General features: G+C 40.3%; 1 protein-coding gene across 2 annotated transcripts in view; it reads left to right on the forward strand.

Moving 5' to 3' along the window:
- LOC138645022 (lipopolysaccharide-induced tumor necrosis factor-alpha factor homolog) overlaps positions 1 to 13,736 on the forward strand; it is a 61,815-nt gene that overhangs the window by 21,097 nt on the left and 26,982 nt on the right. The window contains exon 1 of one of the 2 annotated variants that reach the window (XM_069734012.1): positions 4,194 to 4,213. The exons of the other annotated variant lie outside the window; for it this stretch is intronic. The gene's annotated coding sequence lies outside the window, so the exon portion shown is untranslated. Of the gene's footprint in view, positions 1 to 4,193; positions 4,214 to 13,736 lie in introns of those variants that run through there. 2 annotated transcript variants of the gene reach the window in all.

Genomic DNA, 13,736 nt, shown 5'->3' on the forward strand with positions numbered 1-13,736 from the left:
CCGGAAAAAGAATTGACATGCTCCTTCTTTTTTCCGGGAGCTATTCAGCGCGTCTTTTTTTTAACAATTTCCGGACCATGTGCACAGTGTGTCCTGTTTTCCATAGGGTACAGTGTACTGTACCCTGCATGGAAAACAGCTGCGGAACCGCAGCGGCAAAACCGCCGCGGTTCCGCGGTAAAAAACGCACTGTGTGAACATGGCCTTAAAATATTCTCCTGTTTTGTGTATACAGCTCCAATGCAGAATAATATTTTTGCTTTTGTGTACGCTTTTCTTTCTGATACTTTTTTGGTAACCTACAGAACAAAGATATGGCAAGCAAAAGAGATTAACATGCGGCATAAAACTTTACCTTGAGTATTTTATAGTTGATAACTATGTTTAGAAAAAGAGGAAATTTGGAGTCCTTAACCCCTTTCTGACATATGACGTACTATCCCGTCGAGGTGGGGTTGGCTCGTATGACCACCGACGGGATAATACGTTCCGGACCGCTCCTGGCACATTAACCCCTGGAACACCGCAATCAAACATCGCATGTTCCGGCGATATAAGGAAGCATCGCGCAGGAAGGGGGCTCCCTGCGTGCTTCCCTGAGACCCTCGGAGCAACGCGATGTGCTTGCGTTGCTCTGAGGGTCTTCTATCTCCTCCCTGCTGGCCCCGGATCCAAAATGGCCAAGGGGCTGCTTCCTGGTCCTGCAGGGAGGTGACTTACCAGCGCCTGCTCAGAGCAGGCGCTGGTAAGCCTGCAGCCTTGCCTGTCAGATCGCTGATCTGACACCGTGCTGTGCAAAGTGTCAGATCAGCGATCTGACCCTATAACATGATGCCCCCCTGGGGCAAAGTTATAGTGTACAAAAAAAAATATTCAGGTGTGTAAAAAAAAAAATCCTAAATAAAGAAAAAAATAAAAATATTGTTCCCATAAATAATACATTTCTTTATCTAAATTAAAAAAAAACAATAAAAGTACACATATTTAGTATCACCGCATCCGTAACGACCCAACCTATAAAACTGTCCCACTAGTTAACCCCTTCAGTGAACACCGTAAAAAAAGGCAAAAAACAACGCTTTATTATCATACCTCCAAACATAAAGTGGAATAACACGCGATCAAAAGACGGATATAAATAACCATGGTGCCACTGAAAACGTCATCTTGTCCCGCAAAAAATGAGCCGCCATACAGCATCATCAGCGAAAAAATAAAAAAGTTATAGTCCTCAGAATAAAGCGATGCAAAAATAATTATTTTTTATATAAAATAGTTTTTATCGTATAAAAGCGCGAAAGCAAAAAAAAACATATAAATGAGGTATCGCTGTAATTGTACTGACCCGAAGAGTAAAACTGCTTTATCAATTTTACGAAACGTGGAACGGTATAAATGCTCCCCCCCAAAAGAAATTCTTGAATAGCTGGTTTTTGGTCATTCTGCCTCACAAAAATCAGAAATTATAAGCAATCAAAAAATGTCACATGCCCAAAAATGGTACCAATAAAAATGTCAACTCGTCCCGCAAAAAACAAGACCTCACATGACTCTGTGGACCAAAGTATGGAAAAATTTGAGCTCCCAAAATGTGGAGACGCAAAAACTATTTCTTGCAATAAAAAGCATCTTTTGGTGTGTGACAGCTGCCAATCATAAAAATCCGCTAAAAAACCCGCTATAAAAAATAATCAACCCCCCCTTCATCACCCCCTTAGTTAGGGAAAAATAATAAAATTAAAGAAAAATGTAAATATTTCCATTTTCCCATTAGGGTTAGGGCTAGGGTTAGGGCCAGGGTTGGTGCTAGAGTTGGGGTTGGGGCTGGGGTTGGGGCTAGGGTTGGGGTGGGGCTAGGGTTGGGGTTAGGGCTACAGTTAGGGTTGGGGCTAAAGTTAGGGTTGGGGCTAAATTTAGGGTTGGGGCTAAAGTTAGGTTTAGGGTTTGGATTACATTTACGGTTGGGATTACGGTTAGGGGTGTGTCAGGGTTAGGGGTGTGGTTAGGGTTATGGTTGGGATTAGTGTTAGGGGTGTGTTGGATTTAGGGGTGTGGTTAGGGTTAGGGGTGTGTTGGAGTTGGGTGTGGTTGGGGTTAGGGGTGTGGTTGGGTTTTAGGGTTAGGGGCATGTTTGGATTAGGGGTGTGTTTGGGTTAGGGTTTCAGTTAGAATTGAAGGTTTCCACTGTTTAGGCACAACAAGGGCTCTCCAAACGCGACATGGCGTCCAATCTCAATTCCAGCCAATTCTACTTTGGAAAAGTAAAACAGTGCTCCTTCCCTTTCGAGCTCTCCCATGCGCCCAAACAGGGGTTTACCCTAACATATGGGGTATCATCGTACTCAGGACAAATTGCACAACAACTTTTGGGGTCCAATTTCTTCTGTTACCCTTGGGAAAATAAAAAATAGTGGGCAAAAAGATAATTTTTGCTATGCATTATAAACTTCTTTGAAGCACTTGGTGGGTCAAAGTGCTCACCACACATCTAGATAAGTTCCTTAGGCGGTCTACTTTCCAAAATAGTGTCATTTGTGGGGGGTTTCAATGTTTAGGCACATCAGAGGCTCTCCAAACGCGACATGGCATCCCATCTCAATTTCAGTCAATTTTGCATTGAAAAGTCAAATGGCGCTTATTCCCTTCTGAGCTCTGCCATGTACCCAAACAGTGGATTACCCCCACATATGGGGTATCATCATACTGAGGACAAATTTCACAACAACTTTTGGGGTCCAATTTCTTCTCTTCCCCCTGGGAAAATAAAAAGTTGGGGGCGAAAAGATCATTTTTTTGAAAAAATATGATTTTTTATTTTTACGGCTCTGCATTATAAACTTCTGTGAAGCACTTAGTGGGTTAAATTTCTCACCACACATCTAGATCAGTTCCTTAGGGGGTCTACTTTCCAAAATGGTGTCACTTTTGGGGGGGTTTCAATGTTTAGGCACATCAGGGGCTCTCCAAACGCAACATGGCGTCCCATCTCAATTCCAGTCAATTTTGCATTGAAAAGTCAAACGGCGCTCCTTCCCTTCCAAGCTCTGCCATGCGCCCAAACAGTGGTTTACCCCCACATATGGGATATCGGCGTACTCAGAACAAGTTGTACAACAACTTTTGGGGTCCATTTTCCCCTTTTACTCTTGGTAGAATAAAACAAATTGGAGCTGAATTAAATTTTTTGTGAAAAAAGTTAAATGTTAATTTTTTTTAAACATTCCAAAAATTCCTGGGAAACACCTGAAGGGTTAATAAACTTCTTGAATGTGGTTTTGAGCACCTTGATGGGTGCAGTTTTTAGAATGGTGTCACACTTGGTTATTTTCTATCATATAGACCCCTCAAAATTACTTCAAATGTGATGTGGTCCCTAAAAAAAATGGTGTTGTAAAAACGAGAAATTGCTGGTCAACTTTTAACCCTTATAACTCCCTAACAAAAAAAAATTTTGGTTCCAAAATTGTGCTGATGTAAAGTAGACATGTGGGAAATGTTACTTATTAAGTATTTTGTGTGACATGTCTCTGTGATTTAAGGGCATAAAAATTCAAAGTTGGAAAATTGCAAAATTTTCGCCAAATTTCTGTTTTTTCACAAATAAACACAGGTAATATCAAAGAAATGTTACCACTACCATGAAGTACAATATGTCTTGAGTAAACAGTGTCAGAATCATCAGGATCCGTTGAAGCGTTCCAGAGTTATAACCTCATAAAGGGACAGTGGTCAGAATTGTAAAAATTGGCCCGGTCATTAACGTGCAAACCACCCTTGGGGGTAAAGGGGTTAAATGCTTCAAAGGTACAAAACATTTTTTTGATACACAGCAATGAAAAATGCAAGAGAACAGAGAATAAAGTTATCACAGCAAAAGTCTGACAAAGTATATGGTGCCAAAATGTCAGGCAAAATATTTAATAACCCAGACCCACAACAAAAATGGCAATCATGATCTCATAGCCTTTATTATGAAATGAATGAACCTTTTGTGTGTGAAAGTTATAAGCATGCAATGACTCAATCTGGTACAGAAGAAGTCAGTTAGGAAAGCACCCCAGGGTCCCCGATGCACGTTTCACATATTACACTTTATCGTGGGGGATGGTGTGCGCTTCTTCTGACAGGACCTTAAATACCCTGGGTAACCAGTATAGCGTACAATGAATATGACTGGGGCGCGGGAGCGAGGACACGTCTGCATGGCTCTAAGGTATGCGCACCCATCACAGAGAAGTCATGGGATGGAAAGGACGCTTCACAGGAGGGCGCATGTGCACATCATAAGACATCGCTGGAGAGAATACCATGGTACCATGTTGTAATAGTTTACAGTGTGTAGTGTTTTTGGCTCTATTGTAACTATGTAGACACATGGGTCTTCGTAAGGACTGTATGCACAACTTGGTAGAATGCAGCAATAAATATAACAGGTTACAGGAGAATTTGGATACACTGCATATTTTTTTAAAGGGAATCTATCAGTAAGATGGACCTTACAAAGCCATCTATATGGGCATGTAGGTTATAAGAAGCTGATTAAAATGATACCTTGATATCTGCGATCAAATGACTTATTCAACAGGAATCCACATTTTTCTTATATGTGAATAAGCTGTTAAGATCAAGGCATTGAACAAAGATCTGCATAAGAATCTGCCTTCAGAGCTTATTTTAAATGAAAGGGGGCATTACCAGTGTGAGCAATGTAATTACTGACAGTCTGCTCTCCACATCTCACTATAGAGATGTTAGTGATGATAGCTAACACAGTACATCAGAGCTAGGCTTTGATTCATTACAAACACATGTGCAGTTGCAGTTGTCCTTTCATAGTGCTATCAGCTCTGAAGCAGTGCTGTGCCTGACTACAACTAACACTTTTTCAGCTTCCATCTCACATGTAGCCAGTGTGGAAGAGGGGCAGTACAACTAATATAACAGCACTGTGAGGAGAGCTGCAGATGTTTTCGTAATGAGGCACAACTCAATGCTGCTATATAATCACAATAAAGAAGCAAAGAAGGCAAATATAAAACTTAACTTTTACGTAATAGGTTAAAATTAGTCAACCACATAAGGTAAAAAACGGGTTACTCGCATCACATAAGTACATACGCACAAATACAGAAAATCCCAATCTCCCTGTATTGGACAAAACTGACAATGGTGTGCCTAAGGCAAAAGGTCTCACTTCCGTTGAGACCCATAATAATTAAATTACTTTACTCTAAGTTATAAAATCATACCTGTCAAGTCAATTAATGTGCACAACTGACAATAATAGGTAATGAAGGGAACAATCTCACCCAATTATGATGTAAGTGGAGTAGTCGCCAATGGTCTGAGTCTCCATGGTTCCTGTGGCCAGTGTAGGAGGAGTCCTGATGTTACCCTTGAGAGTTCCTATGATAACCGACTGACCTTTAGCATCCTCAAAGACTCACGTCCTTACAAGGACAGTCTACAGCTGACCTTCACGTGCTGAGTGGTCGTGGCCTGACCTTATGTGCCTCTCGTGCCTCCCTTTGTGCATCTCCGTATGTATTTAGGTGATGCAGGTGACCCATTTTTTATTTTATGTGGTTGACTAATTTTAGCCTGTTAAATTTTATATTCACCTTCCTTACTTCTTTATTGTGTTTATTTGGCCAATGAATGTGTATTTTAGAGGGGTGAAGCTTTTTCACCCTCCATCTTTGTGCTTTATCTGTCTAGTTCTAATCACACTCAACTCTTCAGTGAAATCAGGAGACCAGACTGTCGGTCATTACATGTCTCACACTGGTAACTCCCCCTTTAATTTAAAATAAGCTCTGGAGGCAGACTCTCAGGAAGATCAGTGTCCAGCCCATAGATCTTAACAGCTCATTTACATATTAAGAAAAACCTGGAAGATTAAGACATTAGATTGCAGATTTAATGGTATGATTTAATTTAACCTAAGAGGACCTTCATATAGGAGGGTGGATCCCACTGATAAATTCCCTCTAAGGAAAAACAGCTACATTATTGTGACTTTTTGTTTATAGTAATTTTAATTATATCTTTTGGGGATAAAAAATACATGTTGGCCAGATGGCTGTTTTGAATTATAAAATATACTACATACAATGTGGCTTATTTATCTATGCTGTGTAATCCATAGACAGTGCAATCTTAGATTAGACAGTAGAGATGGTGCATATAGATTCGCAGGAGTCGGTCCTATGACTCCGTTAATAATTTGTGGCTGCCGGATGGGAGCCAGGTGAACCGCCTCCTACCAGAGATCACCCCTGCCTTCTTTTTTGATTAGCCAACCTGGCACAATGTAATTGTTGCTGCATGATGTACATGTGATGTTACATCAGGCCAGCTAACCGAAAGAAATGTAGGTCCTACATGTAGAAGACAGTATTCTGGGCTACCTCCAGCAACAATAGATAACTGATGTGGTCGTTGGATTGGGATCTTCGAATCGATTTGCACCATCTCTACTAGACAGTTAGAAAATGTGCCAAATTTCTCAGAGTCTTTTGCTATTTGATAAATCTGACTGTCTAGTCTAAGTTTACACCACCAATTAGTTCATCTACTTTGTACCAGAAATTTACCGTACATCAAACTTGGTCGTGGCACATGGTGTCACAGAGTACACCATGTATCTTCCTAACAAACCATACCTATTACTTGTCAGCCCATATTCCCTTATACAGTGGGGCAAAAAAGTATTTAGTCAGTCAGCAATAGTTCAAGTTCCACCACTTAAAAAGATGAGAGGCGTCTGTAATTTACATCATAGGTAGACCTCAACTATGGGAGACAAACTGAGAAAAAAAAATCCAGAAAATCACATTGTCTGTTTTTTTAACATTTTATTTGCATATTATGGTGGAAAATAAGTATTTGGTCAGAAACAAAATTTCATCTCAATACTTTGTAATATATCCTTTGTTGGCAATGACAGAGGTCAAACGTTTTCTGTAAGTCTTCACAAGGTTGCCACACACTGTTGTTGGTATGTTGGCCCATTCCTCCATGCAGATCTCCTCTAGAGCAGTGATGTTTTTGGCTTTTCGCTTGGCAACACGGACTTTCAACTCCCTCCAAAGGTTTTCCATAGGGTTGAGATCTGGAGACTGGCTAGGCCACTCCAGGACATTGAAATGCTTCTTACGAAGCCACTCCTTCGTTGCCCTGGCGGTGTGCTTTGGATCATTGTCATGTTGAAAGACCCAGCCACGTTTCATCTTCAATGCCCTTGCTGATGGAAGGAGGTTTGCACTCAAAATCTCACGATACATGGCCCCATTCATTCTTTCATGTACCCGGATCAGTCGTCCTGGCCCCTTTGCAGAGAAACAGCCCCAAAGCATGATGTTTCCACCACCATGCTTTACAGTAGGTATGGTGTTTGATGGATGCAACTCAGTATTCTTTTTCCTCCAAACACGACAAGTTGTGTTTCTACCAAACAGTTCCAGTTTGGTTTCATCAGACCATAGGACATTCTCCCAAAACTCCTCTGGATCATCCAAATGCTCTCTAGCAAACTTCAGACGGGCCCGGACATGTACTGGCTTAAGCAGTGGGACACGTCTGGCACTGCAGGATCTGAGTCCATGGTGGCGTAGTGTGTTACTTATGGTAGGCCTTGTTACATTGGTCCCAGCTCTCTGCAGTTCATTCACTAGGTCCCCCCGCGTGGTTCTGGGATTTTTGCTCACCGTTCTTGTGATCATTCTGACCCCACGGGGTGGGATTTTGTGTGGAGCCCCAGATCGAGGGAGATTATCAGTGGTCTTGTATGTCTTCCATTTTCTAATTATTGCTCCCACTGTTGATTTCTTCACTGCAAGCTGGTTGGCTATTGCAGATTCAGTCTTCCCAGCCTGGTGCAGGGCTACAATTTTGTTTCTGGTGTCCTTTGACAGCTCTTTGGTCTTCACCATAGTGGAGTTTGGAGTCAGACTGTTTGAGGGTGTGCACAGGTGTCTTTTTATACTGATAACAAGTTTAAACAGGTGCCATTACTACAGATAATGAGTGGAGGAAAGAGGAGACTCTTAAAGAAGAAGTTACAGGTCTGTGAGAGCCAGAAATCTTGATTGTTTGTTTCTGACCAAATACTTATTTTCCACCATAATATGCAAATAAAATGTTAAAAAAACAGACAATGTGATTTTCTGGATTTTATTTTCTCAGTTTGTCTCCCATAGTTGAGGTCTACCTATGATGTAAATTACAGACGCCTCTTATTTTTTTAAGTGGTGGAACTTGCACTATTGCTGACTGATTAAATACTTTTTTGCCCCACTGTATGTTACTGTTTTAATTGGAACAATTTTGAGATACACGATCAATTTTTTTTAATAGATTTTTTGGGCTGAGGAAGGATCAACAGGAATCTTGCATGTTCTTTTTTTTTTCTTTACATAATTTGCAATATGGATTAAGTTATGTGATATTTTTTAGAGCTTTAGCATGGCAATGTGTGTGTTTTTATTTTCTTTTTTGTTGCATGATGAAAAAATGGTTTGAAATAAAGATGATTTATGGTTTTTACCTTTTTGTTTGTTTTTGTGCTACATGTTATATCATATTAGAAGATTAAAAGTTTAAAATTGCTGAAAAATTTTGTGTTTAAGATATTAATTTTTTCAGGTGTATTTTTTTGACCTGTGAACACTCCCTTATGGATACTCCAGCAATCCAGTCTAGCAAAAGTCATTGTGCTTATTGATGTAGGCAAACAACATTATATATTATTGTGACTCTCGGCATTTACAGTAATTTCTCCATGTAAATTGGCTCAGCTATTAACAAACTAAGATGAATTAGCCTGAGCATGTGAAAGGAAATGATAATTCCCTTGTGCAATAGTTCAAACGAAAGTACCAGGGAATCTTTCAATGAGCCAGCTCCATTTCACTTAGGGCATCTAATAGATATCAGAAAAAAAACATAAAAAGCTTAAATATTAAGTTAAATAGCTCTCACTTATATCAATATCAGTTCTATTACACCAGCTAACCAGATCCTCTAGTAACCACTTTGCCTCCAACAGCGTCACCATGTTATATCCTTACATGAACCTACTCCAGCGAGTTGACATTTGCCTACGTCACCAGGCACTATCACACTTACAGTAGTGTTTTTTTAAAGTGTGATTACTTCTGTCTGGTTGTTGTGATGCCATTTCCCTTGTGATTTTATTAAACCAGAAGCAAATAAGGATGAAAATTGTATTTAACATTGTTTTATCCCTTCATGTGTTGGTTTTCAACATTTGCTCAGCCAAATGTTTTTGCATATTTTGTCATGGGTAGTCAAATTTTGCCTAGAATTTTAGTTTTTGTTTTGTTTGTGTGTTAAAACATGGCAAAGACAAAGACAAATTTATCACCAGATGTCAGGAAGATTATTATTCTGAGAGTAAAGTCAAGCAAAAGCCAAAAAGAGGTAACTATGAAATTCAACTGTTCTCAGAATCAAGTGTTAATAAAGAAAGAAAAAGAAGCTTGTGGAACAGCTGGCAAACCTAGATGTGGACAACCACGGAAAAGTTCTTCCAAAGTTGATCGTAATGTTAAGAAAAAGTCAGTATCAGTCAGTAAAAGTAGATTTTGCATGAAATGAACAAATATGGAGGCAAAGTGAGTCACCAAACTGTGAGGCGATGGCTAAGAGCAGTAGGGTTGAATGCACGACTTCCAGTCAAGAAGCCTTTCATTTCTGCAAGGAATTGGAAGGTCTGACTTGAGTTTGCCAAATAACACAGCCAATGGAAAGAGTCAGATTGGTCTAAGGTGTTATGGTCGAAATAATCCAAGTTCAATCTGTTTGGTAGTGATGGAAAGCACTATATATACCGCCCAATTGGAAAACACAATGATGTAAGGTGCCAAACACCTACAGTGAAACATGGTGGTGGCCATGTCAAAGTTTGGGGCTGCTTTTCTGCATCTGCCAATGACCTTCTGCATAGAATTGATGGAAATATGAATGCTACCATGTACAAGGATATATTGGAGAATATAATGCTGCCACATGGTAAAACCAAAGTAGGCAGGGGCTGAAAATTCCAGCAAGACAATGATTTAAGCACTCATCCAATTTAGTAAAAAATTGGTTAGCAAAGAAAAATGTTCGCCTATTACAGTATCCAAGCCAATCACCTGATTTAAGCCCTTTAGATCACCTTTGGGATGAGTTAGGGTGAGGAGTTGGGGCCCATATCCATAGCAATACAGATGAATTGCAGATTTGAAAATGGAATGGAGCCAGATCCCTCAGTATGTCTTTAATAATATAGTGGCTTCAGTTCCTCATCGGCGTGGTGCAGTAATTAGTGTAAGAGGTTATGCTACAAAATACTAAATGGCATTGTAATCAATGAAATACTCTCTATGTTGTGATCAATTATTAGTAAATGAAAAACTTCTGGCAGTCAGTTTTCTGTAATTAAATGACCATACCTACTGTATATTCCAAAACATTTTGGTTACAATTAAGGTCTTGCATGATGACAACTTCATGCACTTTCAATTCATCACCAGGAAAAAGGCATCACAACAACCAGACAGAAGTAATCACACTTTTTAAAAAAAGCAAAACTTTTGTCCGCCACTGTACTTTGCAAGCAGGGCTGGTGATGGAGGGGGCAGCATTCACTGGGTGATGCGGGCACTGCCAAGAGTGTATGTGTGTGCTCTACAGCTGCTCAGTAAAGGTAATTAATTCCTATTTGTGGCAAGTTTGTAACCACCACATCCTATTTAACCTCCTAGCAATCTGATAGGAAATATTATTTGATTTACCTTATACATCTCTGATATTTGTCTGCTGATCTCCTGTGTATGACTTTGCTTGATTCTGACCTCCTATTCTCTATAATCCATCCTGACTTTGACTCTGGCTTGCTTGACTTCACTCTTAACTGACCTCCTTATATTTGACCCCAGCTATTCATCTTACTCCAGTTTATGTACTTAAAGGGGACCTGTCACCAGTTTTGGCAGATACGAAGTACGGCCATCACCTTTCAGGGCTTATCTACAGCATTCTATGATGCTGTATATAAGCCCCAATCTGACCTGGAAGAGAAGGATAAAAAGTTTTATTATACTCATCTGTGGGGTGGTTCGGTCTGATGGGTTTCGCAGGTCTTGATCTGGCGCCTCCCATCTTCTTGAGATGCCACCCCCTGCTCGATTGACAGGCTCCCCAGCATCGCACTCCTGCACAGACATACTTATCTGCCCTGTTGATGACAGAGCTAATTCCTGCAGTGCACAGGCGCCGGGCCTCTCTGACCTTTCCCAGCACTTGCGTACTGCAGTACTTTGCTCTGCCCTCAACAGGGCAGATAAGTATGCCTGCGCAGGAGCGCGATGCCTGGGAGCCTGTGTGGATGATGCATAGACGCGTCATCCCTATGAAGCAAGCAGGAGGACGGCGATCATAAGAAGATGGGAGGCGCCAGACCCGGACCGGATCATGCCCCAGGTGAGTATAATAAAACTTATCTTTCTTCTCTTGCAGGTTGGATCAGGGGCTTACCTACAGCATTATAGAATGCTATGGATAAGCACCGAAAGTCGGTTGCGGTAGCTCATATCAGCCAAACCTGGTGACAGGTTCCCTTTAATCTATCTCTGATTCTGTCCCTCAAGTTACTAACCCAACTTGTTTGACCACTCTTCCAGCCAGCAGCTACATCATGGTTGCAACCCAGGGGGTTTGTTGTAAATCCAGGTAACTGTGTAGTGGTTAATGGGTGAAGACAAAGGTTCCTGTGGGATCTGCTACATGGGGTAACTAACGAGAAGTCAATCCAAGTTTGTCTTTTGCCAATACTATTAGGCTAGGTTCACATTGTGTTAATGGGTTAACGCTAGCGGACTCCGTTACATGGCGAAATTGTCGCAATTAACGCCATGCAATGGATCCGTTAGCGCACCCATTGACAGCAATGTGCTAACGGATCTCTAGCGCATCGCTAGCGCATGCCATTTTCGGCACGCGCTAGCGATGTCCTGTTAGTTTCAGACAGACCGCGGACACTGCTTGCAGCGTCCGAGGTCCGTTCCTCACTAGCGCAGATCGGGTATCTGCGCTAGCGGGATAGCCAAACGCGATCCCTTTTGGGACATTGCGTTAGCGCAATCCGCTAGCATATGCGCTAAACGGATTGCGCTAACGCAATGTGAACCTAGCCTTACTCTGGAGAGGTGCATAAATAATATAGAAGGAAGTGCAACCAATATGTTAGTGCTCCTCCAGACTTATAACTGTAGTGTATGTATAATTCAAGACATTATGATTAAAGTGTTTGTACTAAGTTTTAAAGTTATTTCTTATCCATAGGTTAGGTGAAAACTTGCTGATCACTGGGGGTCAGACCACAAAGACCTGCAGAGTCACATCTAAATATGGATATGTGTTCATTTTAAAACTTTGTAAAAACTCATTAAGTCAATATCAAGGCAATATCTTGTTTTTCATGCCCTTTTAGGAACAAGACTGCTCCTTGGTAATTTAGATGTAATCAGAGGCCTTTGTTTCCAAAATATTACCTTCTTCTCATCACGTGTTGCTATCATTTGTCTATTTGTGTGGGCTGGTGGTCTTACAGCCGAGGTGGTATTTAACTTGTATTTGTTTTATAATCATGCTAAAAAGGATAGTTTTGCTGCTTGGTTGTGTCATTATTACTGTATATTGCAAAACACATTCCAGAGATCATGGGTGACTGAGTCACAGAAAGAAAAGTGGGAGGATATCAGCACCTGTGTGACTAAGATCCTAGACCGCTATAGCGGTGGAAACATGAAGAATGGCTCCTTTCACGTAAAACTTTATCCATGTTAAAACAAATAGCAACATATCATTTTAAACTATTTGCTTCCTGTTCAAACCAAACTGGTTTATAGTATTTCAACAGACCTTGATTACTCCTTGCGTAATCCTGTGTAGATTTTAAAGTGCAAGGAATTATAGGTTATAGAAACCTAACCTCGTATGTAAAAATCTACAGATTTTTTTTAAAGGGATATTTCATCCCAGACAACTCCTGAGAGTCACAGTTCTGACGTAACCAGATCACATTGTCGCTTACATTTCACCAAATTGTGGTGAACAGTTGGATTTGTATGACTTTTATTTGTAGAATAATATATTAAAAATAATTATTGTGTAATATATTGTATATTTCCCACTAGGTAAGATACTTTTTCACAACAACATTAACTTGTATTTAAATAATAAAAAACAAAACAAATAATTTTCCTCCTGTAAATGGCATCTCCAGGCATGGGTTATAGCTGAGGATGATGGGGTCCTGTCACATGTCTCTTGTGCTGGTTGTGAGGGAGTTATCATTGACAGCTGCAACAATATAATAATAATATAAATTATAATAATATTATATTAACTATAATAATGCCAAAATAAGTAATAATGTAATATTGAAGACAAGCACAGATTGCCTTCAGGAAAAAAGTGTGCCCAACAGGCTGAGCAAGCTGATGATTGGGCATCTGTTTCTACATCAGCATCATGTCCGTTTTTAGATGTCAAAAACTTGCAAAGTGCCATTTGCACACACAGCTAACAGAACCACCAAAAACAAATAAGAAATTGAACCATGTCCTCCATCTCATCCAAGTCCAAATGTCAATTGTTCATCTAAACCAATAAATAAGCTGGAAGAAGTTGCTGTGTAAAATATCTTCTGTAACCCACAGAGTGCA

Source organism: Ranitomeya imitator, chromosome 7, assembly GCF_032444005.1.
Source record: "Ranitomeya imitator isolate aRanImi1 chromosome 7, aRanImi1.pri, whole genome shotgun sequence".
Classification (NCBI taxonomy): domain Eukaryota; kingdom Metazoa; phylum Chordata; class Amphibia; order Anura; family Dendrobatidae; genus Ranitomeya; species Ranitomeya imitator.